Genomic DNA, 12,182 nt, shown 5'->3' with positions numbered 1-12,182 from the left:
GAAACAGTTATAGAGACCCCTTATTTAAAGCAACTACAAGAAACTTTCCTTTTGTTTTTATTTTGTTTTTAATTCATTTTTATTTTTGGTGTCATCTCTGGACAAAAGTGGTAGTGTTTTGATAGATTTTGATCTTTGCATTTGTTTTCGCACAAATTGTTTTGGAAGCAAGTGAAAGTGAAATGAAAGATAGCAAGAAGGTGATGTGTCTGTTTGTGGCTATGTAAGATTAATAACTGTTATATCATGATTGTGAATCAAAGTAAACACAGTTTAGCCGGTTTATTGATGTAAAACTATGTATCACAATGTATTTTATAAATAAAATAGACATATTGTGTACCTATCTAGAGGGAAGGAGGGCCAATGCAAGAACAGTTTTGATTCCTTTTAAATTCCACAATTCTCTTCATCTGTTGATCTTCATCCTGTCAGGCCTCTGGTTTTGTGCTTGTGTCCCCACAACCATTGGTTCGGCCAATCAGCATCCTGAAAGAGGCTACTGGCAGCTACATATTTGTGATGACATTAGTCGTGTTTCCATCAACACATTTTTACGCACATTTTGATGATTTGCATGAGAAAAACTTGATGGAAACACCAAAATTAGATAAAACTTTCGAAAATGTGCATAAACATCTTTACACTCATTTAGGATGTTTTTTGTCTTTTTTGAAGACAATAGTTAATGCACTAAATGGGAGATGGAAACACTTTTTACAAAATAAATTCTGAAGTAGCGAACATTTAACTCACATGACTGATCAGCTGTTTCCAAGCTGACATTAAATAAAAATTATAAGTTTCCCAATCGAATCCAATTCCTGAAGACTCCATTTTCTCCCGTGGGTGTCCAAAGTTGTCTGATTAGCAACCTCTTTTTCTTGAGCAATCTCTACTTCTTCAACTGTTTACTGACAGATTAGCCTACATTACATATTACATATACAGTAAACAATACATTGTTTACTCACTCTAAACCAGTTGATGGAAACATCCCTTATTCGCATTTTCTTTATTGCAACATTTCAAAAATTTGCTTCAAAATTTGCTTTGACTTTAGTGGATAAACGGCTACTGAGAGGTGACTGTTCAGCAATAGCATCAGTAAAAGTCAGCAGTAAAAGAAGCAGAGAACAGCACTGAATGCTTTTGCTCTTCTCCTGAGTTATTTTAGCACAAAGGGTGTGATGATGATAGACAGATGTTTCATCCAATTACCTGCCTGGTATTTTTTGAACGTGTCTGCCCTTTTCCAAACAGTTTCCAAGGTTTTTTTCTCAGATGGTTGTGTAACAAACCATATGGCAGCATCAGGTTACAAAGAAGAAGAAAAAGATAACATTCGTCTGAAGAAAACTTTACTCATGCTTCCTTTTTAACTGGCTAATATACTACTCGCTGCAAGGGTTTTCCTGGGAAAATGGAACAAAGGCTGTGTCATACTTTGTTTTCATCGGATTGTCTTCATGGATAGTCTCCTTTACTTTTGTAGGGAATATCGAGGGAAATCAGTATTTAGAGATGTTTCATAACCAGTTAAAAACTCCTTGTAGCTGCTTTAAAAGAAAGGTAAAAGTTGTCACACCTTCATGCTTTATCCCTGTGGATACAAATGAGGCATTTCCTGCTGCAACTTCCTGGTGTTGTGTGACTTGAGTGAACTGACAGGTGAGACCACAATGTAGAAACCACAGCTGGGTGTAGATGGTACGGGACATGTTGAGGACTTGCTGCCAACACCTCCTCTTCAACTCTCCCGATCCACCCCCACTGCCCTTGTCCGAGCTGGCTGGGCATTGTGTTTAAAAAACAGAATGCACATTCCCAGCAAATTCCCAGAAGCCATTATTCCAACTACTGGATGGTGCAATGGGTGGAAACTGAGGGGTAGGGGCTGATACTTCTCATTGTTTACGCATTGGAATTTATTAGGGTTTTCCCACATGACTGTCACTGACTCTGGATACCACGGTTTCACATTCAGCCTGGGAGAGTGAGGAAGAGATGATGAAGACAGGTCAAAAGAAATCTGGACGGGGTCAGAGCAAAAACAGCCATAGAAAGGCAAAGAGAGTTTCAGAGAACAGAAAAAAGAACAGGGGGAACAGGGGAGAGTTTAGATATAGGTGCATGGTGGGGTCTAATATAATACTGTCAGCTACATCACTTTCCAAAATGATGAATACTTTTACTTACGATACTTCATAGTTAAGTATTTTGATAATAATAGTTCTTGAGTATACAGTAATTAAGAGTATGAATCCAGGACTTGGAACTTGTGAGGGCATAATTATTACATTGGAAGTCGTGTTCATGACTTAGGGTTTTCAGAAATCTTCCTTTTACGAGAACATGAATGCTGCAGGAGAGGGGCCTTGAAGGCAACAACAACACAACGTGCGCTAAGTATGACCTTAAAGAAGAGTGCAGGATCTTTGTCTGCAGATATTGAATGTTTGTATCGATTGAGCCCAGTGATGCTCAATAAACAGGTGATGCCAAGGCAAGGTGACCATCCACATCTGATAGCATGGTTGGAAAAAGTCTTTAACATTGCACATAATGAACTGTGGCTATGATGGAGCTATTGTTTTCTTCTCTTCTTTTCTCCTTGCTGATGTGCACATAGTTTTTCAGACTGTCCATCTCTTCTGTTTTTTGTTTTTTTATTCTTTGTTTTTACTGGATCTAATGGGCTAAAATAGCATGAACCAGGCCAGAAATCGAGACTGTGATGGATTATGGTGCTGGCTAACAGGGACCGACAGCGTAACAAATGTTGATAAAAAGAAGGGGAGATGGAGGGAGACAAAAAAGAGCAGGAGACTAAGGAGTAACAGAGCTGACAGTTTTCCCTCTCTCTCTCTCTCAGTCCCACTGGTATCGCTGATTGTGAGAGGTTACAGGGAGTCTGGCCCTCTTGCACATGTCAGCCCAGGCATTGCAGATTAATGAATGACCCCCAGAGCTGTTGACTTTACCCTGAACAGCAAGAGATGTACAGACACTCTGACAACCCATTTATAACCATATAAAAACACCCCAAAGGCCTTGGCTCTGTGTTGTTGCAAGCTGGATGCAGGCTTCCTGGATGTTTGGTGCTGTGGTGGAAAAAGGAAATGTTGCTACAGGTCACCAGATCATGAAATGATGCCCGTGTTGCCAAGTCCAGTAGAAGTTGTTGTTTCTGCATCTTTGTGTGTGCGGTCACGGTGTGTAGTTGTGTGTGTTTGTACGTGTTCAGCAGCATTGTGAGTCAGGGCGTGCTGACGTAGGCCCGGGCGGTGAGTTAGATGTTTGGGAATGTGGAGTGTAGTGGGAACGAAGGAGAAGCTGCAGTGGTGGAAAAGGAAGCCCTCTTGGGCCGTCACCCCCCTGCCCTCCACTCCTGCAGTTTACCCACACCCACTGAAAAATTCTCTACGAAAATTATTCAAGAATGTTTGCTCAGCTCTACAAACTCAAATGGCAAACTATTAGACAGGGAGATGAACAGATATAGAGTTGTTGTTGATGAGGTTCACATCTCTTGGCAAGTTGTGAAAAGCCAAGCCGTGTTTTAAACAGTACAACTCAATATCATTTATCATTTTACAACAGTAGTACTCTCATTGACAGTAGTGGACATAGCTTCCCTATCAGTCAATGCAGAGGAGCTTTAAACATGCATTCTTTCTAAATACCATCAGGGGGCGACTCCGACTCCACAGACTACTGTATAATTGACAAGTCACTTCCACAGTGCGCTGTGTGTTTTTGTTTTCGAAATTTGACCTTTTTGACAGAGTGCTTTCACTTAATCAAAGTTAACAGTAACATTATGGTTGCTTTAAAATATCATGCTTGGTTTCACCAAAAGACACTCAGCGATCTTCAACTGGCGGGATACCAGCCTAATGATTTCAGAGGAGGAAAAAAATGCATTCTCATATTTAGCATATTCACAATGACGTTTCAGTGATCACAGTTTTTAACCATCACTCCTCAGTGAACTGTCTCCTTGGCGGAAGTCTGAGAACATTTTCTAGTTTAGTATCTAGTTATCATAATGGATTTCTCATGTTTTTTAGGAGTCTGTTGATACTGACATAGGCAAATAAATAGCATTAATTTAGTAAGAAAATAAAAATATCAAACAATGATAGGCTAACTAGACATAAGTGCATTATTTATTTATGTTTTACTGAAAGTTCAGCACCTGTAGTGTCTGTTTAGAAGACAAATGTAGTTGATGACCCCTGTTCTAAGGAGTGGGCTTTTCATTTTGAATAATGATTGTTCCTTGCTAACCAAGCTAGCTTGCTAGTGTTACCTCATGACATAGCATTCACACCTGATCCATTCTGCACATGAACTGTAAAAAAACTGAAAAAAACAACACGGGGATGGCCATAAACCAAGATGGCAGTGGCCTAAAAGCCCAACTCAAGGCTTCATAACCAGGGTCCACAAACCAATGGGTGACATCATGCTGACTATGTCCACTATTATCACACAATCTTTAGTTCCAAGTCTCCTTCAATTGAGCATGATGTCCATTGTATAAATTATGATCCCATTTTGAATAAAATAGATGATAAAGCAGGGTATGTTTTAAGGCAGGGCTACCTCTGTGATGACCTCAATCAGATCCACTCCTTACGTCAGCACAGCTCCAACCTCTTTCCCAAATATGGTGACTTCAGGCTCATAAATAAGGCAAGTGCTAAAATGTCCACAAACCAATGGGTGACTTCACGATTGCTCCATTCACTTCCTTTTTCACAGACTATGCTACATTGTCACAGCATTTCTCTCACACAACAACTGTAAAAACAAACACTTTTGTTTCATAGTCGTTTCAATTTGTATAATGCTCTAGTCACAGGCCCTTTTCAAAAACCAGATAGAGCATCTAGAACTGCAGCCAGGATCCTCACCAAAACTAAAGTGAGTGCAAATCATTTTCAAATCACTTCACTGCATCACCCCAGATTACATCAGTGACCTTTTCACAGTTTGTGTTCCTAAAAGATGTCTGTCCTCTGCTGACTCTCATTATAACTGTTAACTGGTCCAGGACTACTTCTGACAGGGATGCTGCTTTTAGTTCAGACACAGCTTGCCGTGCAATTTGCTGTGCAACTTTCAAAATAAAAACTAATCTTTTAAAAATAGTTTTACCTCAGAACTTTTACTTTACTTTGCCTCACAGCAGTATTAAGTGTAATTTATTGCCTTTTGGTTCGATTTGACTCTTTTGCCATGTCTAATGTTCAGAATTCTGTGTCTTCATCCGTCTTTATTTTTTTATTTTCCATCTTTTGTGAAGCAAATTCTGTCAATTCGTTATGAAATGTTCTGTACAATTGTCTCAGCAGGACATTACAACAAAGAAACAATTAACCAAAACCTGTTAAATTTAGCTTATTGCAGCACTGTCTGTATCTCGAGGCCCATCACATTATTTTGTTGCATGGAACATGGGGTACATCTCTGTTGGAGGTCATGAGTGGAGCTCTGAGAGCTGATAGTTTATCTGGAGCAGTGGTGCTGCTGGTGGGTTATCAGTGGAGGTCTGAGGTCTTGAAGGACACAAGGTGACTGCCTGTCTGAGAAACAGCCTTGCTGGCTCTTTAGATAACCTTTTTTATCTGCATCCAGTTTAAAATAGCAACATCAAAGGGTGCACAGATGGAGGGATGAAAGGGTGGAAGGACGACAGATGGATATATTTTCATAGTTGGTAATTTTGTTCACTGTTTTGTGCACACATAAAAAATGTGTGATATTATTATTTCTCTCACTATCTCTACCTGTGAAAAGATAAGTAACTATAGGTGGAAGGCAAAGAGATGAGATGTCCTTGTGGTTGTTAGCAGTTGTCAGAAGGGAGGAAAATACAGATATTATCAGCAAGGAAGGGGGAAAAGTTGATATCTCTATTCTGTATTCTTTCAACAAAGTTTTAAGAAACCAAGACCTTGAGGAACACCATTAAAACAGGCTGTGATTTGGAAATAAAAGCCCTATTCAGTGATTGGTTGGCAAGTAGTTTCAACCTCTGAATGCTTTAGTTCTCTAGTTTGTCTTTGTAAAGTTTCATGCTTTGATTATCCTACAGGTCGCAACAGATCATTTTATATGGTGAAGTCAAGTTTTCAAAAAATGTTCTCATCTCAGTGAAATGGTACAATGGGGACTGACATCATCACATATTAATAACATTGAGCTCATTGTATCTACAAGAGTCTCAGTTCCAGTAATATGGACCCCAGTATGCAGAAATACCAATACAATAGGCAAATTAACATATCTGTACTGCATGAGAAAACATGGTTTTGCCTCAAAATACATGGGCATGTCTGTAAAGGGGAGACTTGTGGGTACCCACACAACCTATTCATTCAGATATCTTGAGGTCAGAGGTCAAGAGATCTTTTCCCTTGCTAAAATGTAGCCAGACTTTTGCGCATAATTTCACCCCCTTCCCAACAAGATATAACAACATGGATTGCGCTAATGGTAAAAATAGCTTTAAAATAAAAAGTCAGTACGGCCTGCTGGCTGTTGGAACAACGTGACACAGTGCTGAGCCGAATCTCAAATTAATCTCTAGGTATCCAGTTTCAGATGGTGTAAACCATCTCTATGTGGTATCTGCTGTTGACCTGCTATGTCCCTCTAAAAATCCACTGCGCTTTCAACTCCAATTCTGTGTTAAATTGGGACAAGTGACGAGGGGCTAAGTTACTACATGGCTGATGGATTTTAAATACCGCAATATATAATTTGATGTAAAAACATTTTTAAAAATAGAACAATGAAAAAGCTATCAATCTCAAAATGAAGTGCTTGTAAACATTACCTTATATCTGAGCTCTTCATCATGGCTCCCGCATCTTTAAAATGTCACCACGTCTGTTCTCACACAATAACTGTGGAACTTCCGAAGTTCTTTATGGCGTTATTTATTTTTCTTTACTATAGGGGGCCTTAAACATGAAGTAGACTTCAAGCCTTTGCTTTGCCAAAATATGTTAAAAATAAATTTGACCTCAGTCGTGTAAACAATCATGCCCGATTTTCTCAGAACTGCTTCTCTGATGTCTGGGAAAGCTTGTGCAAATTCCAGTGTGTGTGTGTGTGTGTGTGCAAGCATTAGACGTGCCTGTGAGCGTGATGCATGTCTATATGCCCATTCACTTATTTCTGTTTGTGTTATCGTCTCTCCTTCACACCAGAACCACGACCCTCTGTTCACTAAACACAAACATTAAGGGGGTTGACCACCCCAAGGAGCTAAAAACATGCATCCTTAAGATGCACAGAAGTTTGCATCCTATTCCTGTAACTTTGTTTGTCTTGGCTGACTGGGCTTTGTCTGTCGGCTGTTTTATATGACAGGGTCAAAGGGTCATTTCCCTTGAGACGAGGCCTAATGGTCACACAGTCCAGTGTGTGATGCTCTACATATGTTCCACTGACCCGCAATCATACACCATCTACCACCCCCAACACCCACCCACCTCACCACCACTCTCTCCAAACTTAAAGACCCCCCTTTACCCGAACCCCAGCCCCACTCCCTCAGCCCTCCAAAGACATGCAGCTGGAGCCTGAGAAAGAAGTAACCCACTGACAGAAACAGACCAGACTCCAAATACCATCAGTACAGATTTAGAATCAAGACAAGCTCTTGTATTTTTTGCCCCCTAAGTGACTGTATGGTACTAAGTCACGTAGTTTTACAGTCAATATTGGCATAACATGATGCAAAGACAACGGGACCTCACACAAAATACCAACACAAATTTGACAGACGTATAAGTATACAACATGTATACATATTATATTCATACACATTTACAGTTTTATATGCCTATTTATACCTGCAGAATGCGTCTACGTAGATACACAAATACACATAGATACACAAAAGTCACAGTTTGGTTCACAGCCACTTTAGGTGTGTTTGGTGCGGGTTCGGTATAGTAGGGAAAAAAATACATGTTTCTTTATTCTGAACAGACATTAGCAAGTACAAGTGTCAAAATCAAAATCTTCTTGTTGGGCACACAGGTAGAATGTTGTCTTCTGGCAACTCTGTTAATCTATTTTTATTATTACAAAAAGAAAAATTTCAAACACCTCTTCATCACGTTGTAGGATCATTGAATAAACACCTTTATTTGTCTTTAGAACTAAAAGGCAACTCTGAGGCTTTGAAATTGAAACTACCAAAATATAGAGAATAATACAAAATTAATTATGTGTATGAGAATAAGTGATGTAATGAGGTATACCTTGTCTATCTATCATTATGACTCAGCTAAAATATAACTTTTCAAGAATATGAAATATGAAACATTACGGTAATGATCACCTATTGTATGGAAAAAGTGTTGTGTATGGACAAACTTATATTAAAAAAATCAAAAGATGACCAAGTATCTTACCTTGTGGTCATCTTCGTTCTCCTCTTCATTGAAATGCATTATGGGTAAAAAAAGAACTTGTTGAAAAAATGCCTGTGATTAAGAGAGGACTGTGAACACAGCACTATGGTAATAAAAACTGCATGGTCGGACACAACTTGTTCTTCAAACAACGTTAAAAAACATTATATTTGATTATATTCTGTTAAATTATACACTTTTAAACAAATGTATATTTATTTTTTATAAAGTTTATTAAATATTTATTGTATATAAGTGTGGGGAAACCATAAAATTCTTATCTGGACATATTAGTAAATTAATTTGTAAATCACAAATATATTGAAAAATATAGAAAATATTATTTTAGCACAAAACAATGAACTGTGCCTCATTATGGCTATATTGTTCATTCATATAAAAGTGAAATATATTAAGTTTAGTGGAGTATGTCCTTATAATCTTCACAGACATAGCAACACGGCAATCGCACCGAGCTATTGCTGTAGGGACCAGTGCAAAGCCCTGAGCACTATTGTTATACTGTGGATTTTTTCTTCTTCCTCCTCTGGACACAATTTCGTCCCGCTACAAATTATATATCAAAACATGAGGTTTGATCAGGATTGGTGTGCTATTACTTTTCTCTACGGAATACGAATTTTTCGCGATGTAAAATTTTGCATTGAAGTGAATGGGACAGCTGAAAAAAATGAGCGAAAAAGAACAATAATTGGAGATTTTCAAACATCTACTCCTCCAGCATAATTTCACCTAGAGACTCCATTTAAACTTTAAACAGTAGACACAAGTCTTGTGTATCGGTGTATTAATCCACGTTTCGATAGGTCATATAGTTTTTTATCTATCCCTGTTCAATGACCATGATCATTTTTGGAGAAATTCTGACAATATAATGGGTGTGTATTGCATGGAATGTTCATGTCACAGTGTGTGACATCATCGCTCACAGTGCAGAGGGAGAGAAAAAATTGTCAAAAAATAAATTTGTCTTCTCACTCACAATCCTCTGGTAAAGCTGTCAGAGTTATAGTTGGGCGTAGGATGCACAGATGCACCACCAACACGCACCAAAAGGTCCATTGACTCCCATATTACAAATGCAGGAAGATTTCTGTAGAAAATCATATTTAGCAGTTTTCAGATCGCTCTTACAAAGCTATTTCTTAATTTTTCTTCACAAAAAACATATGTAGCTGTTCAGGAAGAACTCTTTCTGTGAAGAAGAATGAATGCTTTCTGTTCGAGGCCAGAAATTCCAGTCTGTCCACCTTCCAGTGCTCTGTGTTCTGTAAGATTCCACAGCTGTTATTTTCTGTTGATTGCTCTGCTCTGATTGGTCGACCCCAAGGCCTTTGATCCTTTCATCCATCTCTCACAGAAAGAGAGAACCAGACACACACACACACACACACACACACTCTTCCAGATACACATGTTTCACTCACACACACACACACACACACACACACACACCTGCAGTAGCCCCCATGGCCCTTTCTGAATTTCTCCAGAGGAAATTTTCTAGTTGTTTTTGTTATTGTATGTGTTTCCATTCACAACACTGACATTCTTATACACAATTATCTCTACATTACTTGGAACCTGCAGGCAGGTCTCCCAGCTCTCACGTTTCATCTGCAATCACCATTGTGTGACTGACTGGTACGCCAATAAGCTTGTTGTGCTAACCTAAAGATATATTGCTAACGACATACGGCTAAAAGTTTCTGGGTGGAACTTTCACTTTTGAAGGTCTGTTTATTTACTGTTTATTTTTGTAGGAATTGAGAAACAAGATATATATGTAGATAATAATTAGGGACCTCCAGAGCTCCATTATTTCAAAATGATCTTTTGTTCTTTGACTTCAGAAAACACAGTGAAACCTTTTAATACTCTGCTGACCTAAGAGATAGTCAAAGTACGTGGGCATGTTCATGTGTGCTTTAGGTGTTCAGAGGTATTTTCCCAGCATGTGACCCTGCCATAGTGGCTGTGTCAAATGAATGGTGTATGTTTGTGAATGAATTACTCTGTGAATGGCAATCAGTCACAGCCGGGCTAACAGCCTCGCACTGACAGTGGGCTCTGTGGCCTGTGTGACGCGGCGATCGTCCACAAAAAGAAAGGCTCGATAGAGATCTGCAGAGGTAGTAAAGGGCACCATGGTGACCGCTGAACCAGCAACAACAATAAGATAGGTCGGCCATCGAACACGGCCATCCTAAAGCTCCCTGGCTCCAGAGACACGCTGGACTAAATAAAGGCTAAAAACACACACTTCACATCTCATTAGACAGGGCCACTGTGACAGCTGAGTGAGGGCCCAAAACAGGTCCACTCTACCAAATAAACCCCCCAAAAATTCAAATTTGATATGGCACATTCAAATTTTCAATACAGAACATTTTATTTTATTTGTTAAAGATCATTTTTATATTGTGCTTTACTCCTTAAAGATATAGTATGAAACCTTTTCACATTATTATGTCTAAAATGACTAGGCCAATTATGTTATATAGTTTATTGTATTGTGAACAATTATAATCCCAAATGTTTCCAATCATGTTCAAACCCAGATATATCTCTAAGTTAATTAGATTAATCTAAGTTAATTAATTCCATCCAGTCTTCCTTTCATAAAAATTCAACAATATTCTTTGTCACTGAGAATATTCTCTTTGTTCCTCATATGGTGGACAACCACCATACTCAGTATTTTGGAGAGGTGCTGGGCATCTGCGAGGCATATTGTTGCAGTTTATCTTTGGCGTCTCTCACACGCACACACATACATACACAGACACACAAAAAGAGTCCCTGCTCTGCAGACCTGTGGTCCGCCTGTGATCAGTATTGGGGAGTTACGGGATACAAGTTATTGAATTACATATTTAAAAAAGAAAATATGAGTAATATGAGCTGTATTCCGTTACAGTTGCATTTTAAATTGGTGCTAATCAGAGTACATGTACAGTCTATAAAGTAAGTAAGATTATAGGGATTACTTAATTTATGATCAGAATATTGACTTTAAACAAAAAAACTCACAGAACTTTCGCATATGGCCGTTGTCTTTTTTGTGCCAGACAAATAAGCTCCACAAGACAATTTTGAAATATTCCAAAAGTAATTCAAAGTATTAGAAGAGTAGTATTAGTAGGATAGGTTACTTAATTGGATATACACTCCCGGTCAAAAGTTTTAGAACACCCCAATTTTTCCAGTTTTTTATTGAAATTCAAGCATTTCAAGTAAAATGAACAGCTTGAAAGGGTACAAAGGTAAGTGGTGAACTGCCAGAGGTAAATAAAAAAAGGAAAGCTTAACCAAAACTGAAAGATAATGTACATTTCAGAATTATACAAGTAGGCCTTTTTCAGGGAACAAGAAATGGGTTAACAACTTATCTCTATGGAGTCTCGGGCTATTTTGTCCATTTTTGAATTCTTTTCATGTCTTTGTAAGTCATTTTGTGTCTTTTTTTAGTCCTTTAGTCCAACATAAAATGTGATTTTGAATCTTTTTTTTTACTTTCAAAACACTATCATGCTCAATAAAGAATTTTAAATGTTGCAAATGTGCATTAATTTCAGAGTACACTGAGACATTAAACTGCATAATTTTCAATTAAATTCTGGAAAAGTTGGTGTGTTCTAAAACTTTTGACCGGTAGTGTATGTTACAAAGGACATTTTGGGGTCTGTTTTCAGTAATTTGTAGTGGAATACATTTCAA

This window comes from Centropristis striata, chromosome 9, assembly GCF_030273125.1.
Source record: "Centropristis striata isolate RG_2023a ecotype Rhode Island chromosome 9, C.striata_1.0, whole genome shotgun sequence".
Classification (NCBI taxonomy): domain Eukaryota; kingdom Metazoa; phylum Chordata; class Actinopteri; order Perciformes; family Serranidae; genus Centropristis; species Centropristis striata.
Note: the sequence above shows the minus strand (reverse complement) of the source record.